Below are 9,956 nucleotides of genomic sequence, written 5' to 3' on the forward strand. Positions count from 1 at the left end.
ACCTGTCCTCAAGCCACTCCAGTTCACTAATAAGACCTTGTCTATGGCAAGGGCCAGAAGTTTATTAAATATTTACGAGTCCTTTCTGCAGGGAGGGAATTGAGCTCTGGGTCGGTACTGTGCGGGGCAGCGGCTCTGGGCTGCAGCTGGGAGCTGCAGGTGCGGCTCAGGCCAGCGCCCCTGGGCAGGAGGTGCTGCCTGCTCCACAGGCAAACCTCAGCCTGGCTCGCTGGGGCTCATCCTCAGTGCATCCCTCCCTCCCTTCCTCCCTCCCTCTCTTCTTCCCTCCCTCCCTCCCTCCCCTGCCTCTTTCACACCGAGATCCTGTGCAAGGTGGTGCTATAGTAACAGACACAATACCTGTCCTCAAGCCACTCCAGTTCACTAATAAGACCTTGTCTATGGCAAGGGCCAGAAGTTTATTAAATATTTACGAGTCCTTTCTGCAGGGAGGGAATTGCTGCAAGCTACAGCTCCCACACACTGTACCCCCCGCCCAGGGGAGGCCCCCTGCCCCAACACACTCGCTGGTTTGAACCCAAAGCTGCCTTCCCATGCCTGGTCATTTATTATTGATGTTGCTGGGCCCTTGGGCAGACAGGCATGGAGGGGCATTGGTGAGATGCTGTTTGAATAAACAATGGAAGACCAGTCATAAACGGAATCCATTGCATTTTTGAAACACAAAGTGGCTCAAAGAGGTGAACCAGTCCAACTCAGTGTGACTTCATGACGACAACACACTCCTCCTAGCGTGGCAGAAAGTACTTAATGAAAACTGTTGTGGAAATGCAGCCTGCCACTCCACTCATCATGCCTGCACATTGGCTGGAGTCAAATGAAGAACTTCTGCTTTTGGCAAGGCCTCAGATATTGGATTTGGGTTATGGACAAGTTAAACAAAAAACAAAAAAACCAACACAAAAAAAAAAAACCTCCTCCTTTTAAGTTTTCACTTAAAAACTCCTCTTTTGGGTGTTTGACCTGAGTGAGCAGGTTTGGCTGGGATGTAAATCTGGGCCAAAGCTGTGCGAGGACTATCCATCCACCACTTCATTCCTCTCTTGGCTCCTTGCATGGGCCCCCAGTCTCTGGGTTTTAGAACGCTCCATAATACAAACACCAAATTTCTGGATTGTCCCAGCTCCACTTTGAGGAAGGCGATTTATGTGAGGCAAGCAAGCAGCTTTCACTGAAGTCCTTTATTCCTAGTATGAACCAGGAGGGAAGAAGAAAGGGAGAGGGAGCATACTTAGGAGCTGAGAGTTTGGCTTTGCTGCAGTCTCTTTTGTTGCAGCACTGGTTAGAGTTTCTCCTCTTTGAATAATTCATGTGATGTAGGAAGCATTGGCTCAGCACAACCAACACATTTGTCCTTGCAGAACACTCTCCCATAGCAAGCATTTAGACCATGGGTACCTCCAGATCCCAGCACTACCTACCCACATGCCTCTGGCAGGGCTTCTCTGGGTGTGTTTCTCTCTATCTGGGCTGAACAGCAGCTGCTCTCATGCCAACTCAAGGACTTACCAGCGACCCTCCCTGCAGCATGTCCTACTGCCCTGGGAGCAGCTGCACCTCCTCTTCCTCCTCCTCACATTTCTCAGGCTTGCATCTGGCCATCTCTAAATTGAGCAAAAAGAAGGAATTCCTCCTTCCTGAGTGGTTTCTCACTCCAGACCCCTAATCCTATGTTGTGTGTGTGCAGACAGGCAAAGCAGCAAGGTCTCCACAATGGGAAGGCCCAATACAACCACGTGTGTGCATTAAAGGAGCCCCTCCGGTTTTCACCAGGCACACAGAAAATGAACTCCAGCAGGCCAGCTGCCAGACACCAAAGGTACATAGGGGTTTGGGAATATATACATGTGAAACTACAAAACAAAATTGTCTTCCATGTAAACAAACATGTATTTGCTGGCATTTGAGATAGCATTCTGAATGCTCTTATGGCAGCTGAACACCTGAAATAATGGAAGAATCCGGCTCCAAACTGGAAATGGTGCAAACTCCAGTGCAAGGAATCCCCTTTGGAAGACTGGAACTCAGGTTGAAAGTGGTGTTCAAAACCCATACCTGCCATCTGCTGTGGAAAAAAGGGTTTTATCTTGCCCATCTTTCTGGTCTTCTGGTCCTGGTTTGGATAAAGAGAGCACAGAGCAGACACAAGAAAGGAGTTATGCTTAAAATGTGCTGTTTTGTTCACGTATCCACACATTCTCATTGCATTTAGCACAGATGTCTGAAGCCTATCCTCCACGCATTTGGGGCTGATTCAAGTGGCTCCCTAAGAGATCTCTCCTGGCTGACCCCGGCAGAGTATGTTCTCCTCAAGGATGTAGGGGTCTCTCATTAGCAATATCACTTGTCTCACCATTAACAGAATTACACATTTCTCACAGCAGGTTTCCTCTCTCCCTCCTCCTTACTCTCAGTAATCCTTCTCTTCCTGCATGTCTGCAGTGCTACAGCAGTATCCCCTTCTGAAATTCACAGATCCTTTCTCTAAGGCCCAGAGAAAGTGCGTTACTCACTGCTCCTTCTCTGAGGGGAGGCAGCTCGACAGGAGCAGCACTGCTTCTCTGCTCCTCCTCAGGCTCACAGAGCAACAAACTGCCTGGATTCCAAAACACTGCTGCAGAGACTGTCACAGCAGCTTGGCAGTGCTCTGCTCCTGCTGGGGCACCATCCACAGGGGCACCACCCAATTCCCAACAAGAATGTGCTGGATGAGGCCATGGCAATGCCTGCGGGACTAATCCCAGCACACATTTCAGAGGATCAGCTGAGGAACTCTTCCTTGATAAGACCTAACATGATACCAGACCTCACAGACCCAGCTGTCATCGTTACTGCCTTTTTCTTTCCTGTTTTAACCTGTGCCCTAATTTCCTTTTTCAGAAATTATACCACTTTGTGATTCTCCTTTTGCTACCTCAGACCTCCTTAAAACACAATGTATTACATAATTTCATTTTAAGTCTCCTGTTTGCAAGCTGGGGCTGAGTCCAAGACACAGCATTTGCCTGCACTTGTAAGGAAATATTTTGCAAAATTAAAACTGTATGGCTCACATAGCTTGCAGATACTACTGTAACTACAGACTCCTATCTCCAGAGCCAATTAGTAAATGTATTAAAACCATGTTTTAGACCCAATACAGACCTAAAGCAGTATGCAGACAGCCACTGCTGAGCGCTCATACACCATCACTACCTCAGGTGTTCAAGAGTAAAGTGAACAGCACGAAAACTTGGAACTGGTCGAGTGCACATACAGGAGATGTGCCTTCTTAACAAGAGCTGTGCCTTGCAGACACAGGGCTTGATTCAGAGTTTTAGCGACCCCTTATGAAAACCAAGCTTGCAAATATCAGAACTAGCAATAAACATAACTTATGTGGAGCAGTACTTTCCACAGGTACAAGAAAATGTACACCTGGAGGCTATCTAATTTGTTACAGTTATTTCTTTTGTTGAAATACCATCTTTAGGCTGCGCCTACCGAGAATTCCTCAACATAGTGGACAGGGTAAAGTCTTTGCCACATTTAAAAGAGATTTTTGCTACTGCTTTCAGTGCAGACTGGATAGCATACACATTTCATCTGCTGATTGTCTTGCAAGCAGTCACTTCTTCCAGTGCTTGTAAAATATAAAATTTTGATCTCTTTACAAGTATTTAATTATGACAGTAATTGACACCCTGACACTAACATCCTGAGAAAGTCAATTTAACCTTTTGGTGTCTCTGCTGAATTAACATACAGATGCTTCACTTTGTGATCAACCTTAACAATAACCAAAGGCTGCTGGGCTCCTCCAGTGGAAATACACAAGAATAACTTTGTCAATTTTTAATCAGTTTCTTTTCAGTTCAAGGCCATGTGGTCACATCCCTGGTGCTTGTGAGATGATTTTAGATCATAGTTTTCCCTTGTTATTTGGAGGAACCTTCTTTTCTTAAAGCGAGATGACTTTGCCTTTTTAGCTCTTACCAAGAGCTCAAAGGCTAGAAAATCCTGAGTGACCTCTCTTACTAACTGAAGATTTCTTAACTTAAATTGAATTTTAAAATTTTGATGTTTCAAAACTAAGTATCTTTGAACATTTTAAGTGCCTCCATTTCTTGCAAATGAGCAAAGTAATGAAGCAGAGATAATGAATGTTGGTTTCATCTGAACATAGGTCTTAGGGCTGGCAGACTTTAATGTTTACAGCACTGGGAGTTTGACAATGCTTTCCCAAGAACAAGGCCTTGATAAAAGTTGGCTGGTAGATTTCATTGAATCATGGAATCATTCTTTCAGGAAAAGACCTTTAAGATCATCAAGTCCCTCTGTTAACCCAGCACTGGCAAGGCCACCACCAAACCATGTCCTTAGGCAGTGCCTAAGAGGTCCACTGAGATGATAAGCATATTTTATTGTTAGGCACAAAATTTTGGGCTTAAGCCAATTCTTCCTTTGTATTTGAATAGTGTCTGGTGTACTGGAAACCCTATTTCTCTTGGCACCTGTAAAAGTCATTGTAACATTGCATAAAAAAGAGGGCACTGTAGGAATCCAGCCTTCAAGATCTACAGCATCAGCTGTCAAAGATAAGAGGTGACCTGGGATCCCATGTTATACAAGGGTTTAGAGTAAGCGAGCAATCTGGTCCTTCAGCTTTTGAAACCTATGGCTTTACACCTACAGTTTTCTGCCATAAATGAAGATAGATTCAAAGACTTCCGAATCCTCATTTCTATTTTACCATATATGAGAACTGAATGCTTTCCTGCCAGGTTAAAATGCTTCATGTTGAGTCAGCCCAAACCAAATTGTCAGATGTTATGTTTGTTTCCCTGATAACAACAGCAAGACCAGCACTTATTCTAAGTTTTAAAAGGGTTAAACAAATCCCTCTTTAGTTTCTAGTTTCTGCTTCCTGATCAGATGGCTGGTATGAAAAACATCACAGTTGGACACAAAATAAAAATAATGGCTCTTGAGATGTTAAAAACATACAAAATAACAATAGAAATAAGATTTCCTGTTTATAATTTTCCTTACTGATAGCTTCTAATTAAGTACTCATTTCTTACCTTAGGCTGTAAGAGGGCATTTATAGGATTTCTATGTGGAAAGTTCCTAGGTGAAGTATGTCTGTTTTTCCACAAAACGAAAATGGGCAGAGTTTCTACACCATTGCACTAATAGAGATTTTTTTTAATTATGATTTCTGTGCATACAGGAATACAGTTTATTAATTAAAAATAAGTCCTTTTTTACTTTCACAAAGCTGTATGAGAAAAGTCTTCTAGCTGGACAAGACTATTTCTATAATGTTTGAAATTTATTTGAAAGTTTCTTGGGTTATAGTGACACCTTATGGCAGTTTTATTGTACCTTACAGGTCATTTTGAAATTAACATCTCAACATTTTACAGCCTGTCTCTATCCGTAAGGAACTGCTTTGATGTTTTTAGAAATCTTTTAGTTACAAGTTACTCAAAAGATCATTCCACCTTTTCAAATTTGTGTTTTCCCTTTTCCTCTTACTAAAAAAAAATATTTTTACAGTCTTTGGTATTATCTTCTCTCCACATTTAACAGATAATCTATGCCAGGCAGTACAGCTATAACGTACTGTTCATAACTACCTATGGTGATACCCAATTTGTGAATAGTCTCTTACTTGATGGATTCACTAAATTATAGAATGTAGCTCATTGTGTTTCTCTAATCCTAGATCTGAACTCTTTAAAACAAAACATCATGACAAAAGTTAATGATTTTTTTTTTCCTTTTAAATACTGTTGGAAACCAAAACGGTGGGACATGAAAATACAACTCACTACTACATGAAGATCAGAATTTACAAAACATGCCTTCCTGGGGCTCTCCCTTTAATGAATTTTCCTGTGTCTAACCAGAGCTATCTCTACTTACAGCCCTTCCCTCACCTGAGGTGCAAAGTTGGTCCCTCTAATGAGGCAACAATTACCATAAAACGTCCATTAATTCTTTATCTTTGGAATCTTAACAACGCTTTAACAATGCTTTTATCAAACAAGGGCGGAAAGTGGGCAACAGGTTTGCAGTTGCAAGGGGCTGAGAAGGAATGAGGGAGAAGGATGGCTGAGCAGTCACATTAATCTTAAAAACAGAGATGAAAATCTACAAATGCTCAAGCTGACTTGAAGGAGGAGTTGTGTTTATGCTGAACTGCAGTTAGGGCTTAGTTATCTTAGAATAAAATAAACTCCAGAATACTTTTCAGATAACTTTTTCTTGTTTTAAAATTGACATAGAGACAGCTTAAAATGATGAAGATTTTTTTTTCTTTGAGCAAGATATTTGCTTTAAATCAATATCTTAAGCGCCAACAGATGTCAGTTAATACACTGTTAAGTGTATTAACAGATGTCAATGACTAAATATGTAAAATCTCTTACAATCTATAAATTAAAAAATTAAAACCCACATGCTTTTGCCATAATTTTAAATGTATCTTCACTGCTAAGCTAGCTGAAATCACTGACTAAACACCTAGCATCACCTGCAGCTCTTTTGAAAGAACGGAAAGGAAACCAGCTCTATTTCAATTTAAAATCATTAGTGTTGCAAAACTAAGAAACTGAGCAACACAGAAAGCAAAACTTCTTCCCCCACAATGCCTGTATTAAAATGTACTGAAAAAAAATGAAATTAAACAACTGTACCTTCTTGAAAGACACGGTGACCAGTAACTCACTGTTCAGGATAGTACTTTTAATTATTATTACTTTTGTTCAAATAAATTTTGTTTTAAAACAGATTTAATAAAGTTCCTTTCTAATGTCTCTAATCTTTATGTATCTTTACATGCTGAATATTTGACCTACCTTTCACCAGAAAATGTCTGTTATAGTGAAACAGGGACTGGGAAAAAAAGTGAATTTTTCAACTTACCAATTGCAGTCATTCAATTTAACAAAGTAGTAATTTCCAACAAAAAAACAAACACAGAGAAATGAAGTATTTCAATAAGTGTTAAGACTAGATTAAATCAGAGCTCAAGCAGCTGCCCATCAACAGCAGCAATAGTTGTCAGGACCAGTCAGGCTCTTCCATAAAACAGCATCCAGCAGCACTCCCTGCAGAGGACCCAGGAATGTGAAGAGAGCAGGTGGGCAGGAGATACAATTTCAAAGAAAATAGGTCCAACCCTGCAGGGCAGGCACTAGATACTCTGGCATTTTGCAGATGACAGTTTCCACCGTCCTCCTTTTTTTTTTTTCTTTTGCCTCAGCAATTCCCTGAACTCTGCCTCTCTGCACTGAAGGGTTGCTGTATCACTGTGGCACCTGAATTCAGTAATCCTTCAGGTCACTCACCTGCAGCTGCTTTTAATATTTCTACTTCAGGCTCACGCTGCCTGTAGAACAGAAGACAAGGCAAACAGATGCCTACTCATCAGCCCACTCCACTGCCTTGCCAGAGCTGGACCATCAAGCTGAGATGCAGAGCCTCCAGTTAGGTTCCCTTCTGCAGCCCCTCATGGCACAGCAACAATCTCCAGCTGAAAAGCAACAAGCACAAAATTCAGGCTGTCACTGTCATAAAGTCAGCATTCCCTTAACAAGCATCACCAAAAAAAGAAGTTATCAGAAGCCCTTGAGTTTTGTTGCCCTTCTTCATGAAGTCAGCATTCCCTTAACAAGCATCACCAGAAAAAAGAAATTGTCAGAAGCCCGTGAGTTTTGTTGCCCTTCCACGTCTAAAGCCATGCACTGCTTGGGAGCACTGATGCAGGAAAAAATCGAAGAAAGTAGATGCAAGAAATGCCTTCACCAGAAAGGGCCTGGAAAAGTAGCAGGCACATGGTCCAAAGAAAAATTCTGACAAAGGAAGTGCTAATGTGGGATTGAGCTCAGTGAAATTGGAAATTATGTGTAAAACACACACATAATTTATGACACACTTATTTAATCTCTGCAGTGTGCAGGAAATCACAGCTTTGTCCTATCTGTGTCAGAGAGTAAGGTAACACTCCCTACCCAGCAGCCAGTTAATGATCTGGTTAGCTTAAGAAATACTTACTGTTTGCTAAATCAAAGAATTTCAGCTGTATGGCTCTGGTTTGCAAAGTGTGGCAGTGAAGATATTGCAAGAGGTATTTGCTATGTCGCTGCAAATCTTTTATTTGTAATGGCTGTAAATCAGTAAGACTCAAGCAATGAATTCTTTAGGAAACATAAAACCAGTTAAGGACAATCAAACTGAAAAAAAAAAAAAAGCTAATTTAACAGCTTCCTGCTTGCCAGATAATAAAAAAGGATAAACAATAATTTAATCTTGCACAGAATAATGATTAAAATGTTAGTACTTTATACTGAAATCACCCTAATTGCAGAAATGACATTTAGTATCTATCAAGTCCGAAAATTATACAGAAAATACTTCAGTTGATAGTTTTATTGAACAGATCAAGAATTTAAGCATAGCTTGCACCAAAATTGTATACAGTTCTACAAATACTTTAAATTTTTTTTCCTATTCCCTAAACCCAAGTAAAGCCAGGGTTTATAGGATAAGGCTAGTTGAGTAAGGTCTACAATTGAAGTTCCCACTCAACAACAAAAATATGAAGATTATATTCTAGTCTAATTTTATTTTTTCCTGATTCTCCTGCTTTGATTTTCTAAGATTTTCATTGTAAGACACAATTATTTTTAGAAATTCTTAAAAAATAAAAAAATAAAAATATTTATCTGGTGCCAAGTTAAGATAGATTCTTCAAATGAAATTTACAGTAATTGCAGAGGCATCTGATTGCTTCATTAGCATTTTCTTATTTGCAATACTTGAAGTCATTGCTGTGACATTGGTTAAAATGCTTATTTACAGCTTTGGTGCCACAGGTAAGTGTTTATTTCACCTGCATGGTAACAGCAGGAATTGCAATTCTAGTTTTTTTTTTTTTAGTTCTCCGCTCTAATATTTGATTTTTCTGTTCAGAAGATAAGCAGTTATTCTTTAGTCACCTGCTGGAAAGCAAGCTCTTAAAGGTTTTGATTTTGTTTACTCTTACAAGTACTAGGTTGCATTAAGGAGACACAGAGAGTGACATGAACAAAGGCTGCCTGTGTCATAACTTCAGCTCCCAAACTCCTTGCTTCTCAGGGGTTTTAACAATGTTTTCATTGATGTAGTTACAAATGGAGGTCTTTATTTGATTATTTGGCTAATTATTACAGGAGAGTGTAAAACCTAGTCTTTTGATGTTGTGCAGAAGATGAAGCATTTTAAGAAATTCCATCATAAAGGGCTAAATAATAATTAAGGCACAAGCAAAATAATGAAAAAAAAACCCTTTAAAAAATTGGTAGGTATGTAAAAGTAGGTCATTAAACTTCTACCATTTCTAAGTTTCCAATCATTCCACACCCACAACAGCCTTAATCTGAGGGAAGAAACTGCAGTAGATCCATAATAGTACACTTCATAGGCAGGTGTCCTACAGAGGAGAAAAAAAAAAAGATTAAAAAAGTAAAAAAGTCTAGAGCTTAAATTTTATGTCTAGAATACTTAGTAAATTATTTCAGGGTTTGAATAACTAGTATTTATTGAGCTGCTCTTGGTTTTGTGCATGGGTAGGAGCATGAAGTGAATTCCTGCTTTATCAGTTTGGCACAGGAAATCAGAATCCACCTTGTTACCTTATGAACCATTCTCCAATCCTCTGAGCAACTGCAGTGGTCTGCAGCTGGTAACACAGCTCTACAAATGCTGACATAAACAAGATTAATCTAAAGTTCTGGTATATGACAAATCCAAAGGTTGGACTAGAGATATTTAAGTGATTAAATACAGAAAATTAGCTGCCAATATCAAAGGATTCCAGGCAAAGAAAAACCAACCAGCTTCCCTGTTTGAAGATTTAGGCTATCTGGATTAATGAAAAAGTTTGTAAAAATGTCAACTTTGCTCCA

The sequence above is a fragment of the Pyrgilauda ruficollis genome, unplaced genomic scaffold, assembly GCF_017590135.1.
Source record: "Pyrgilauda ruficollis isolate IOZ18807 unplaced genomic scaffold, ASM1759013v1 scaffold32, whole genome shotgun sequence".
NCBI classification, from domain to species: domain Eukaryota; kingdom Metazoa; phylum Chordata; class Aves; order Passeriformes; family Passeridae; genus Pyrgilauda; species Pyrgilauda ruficollis.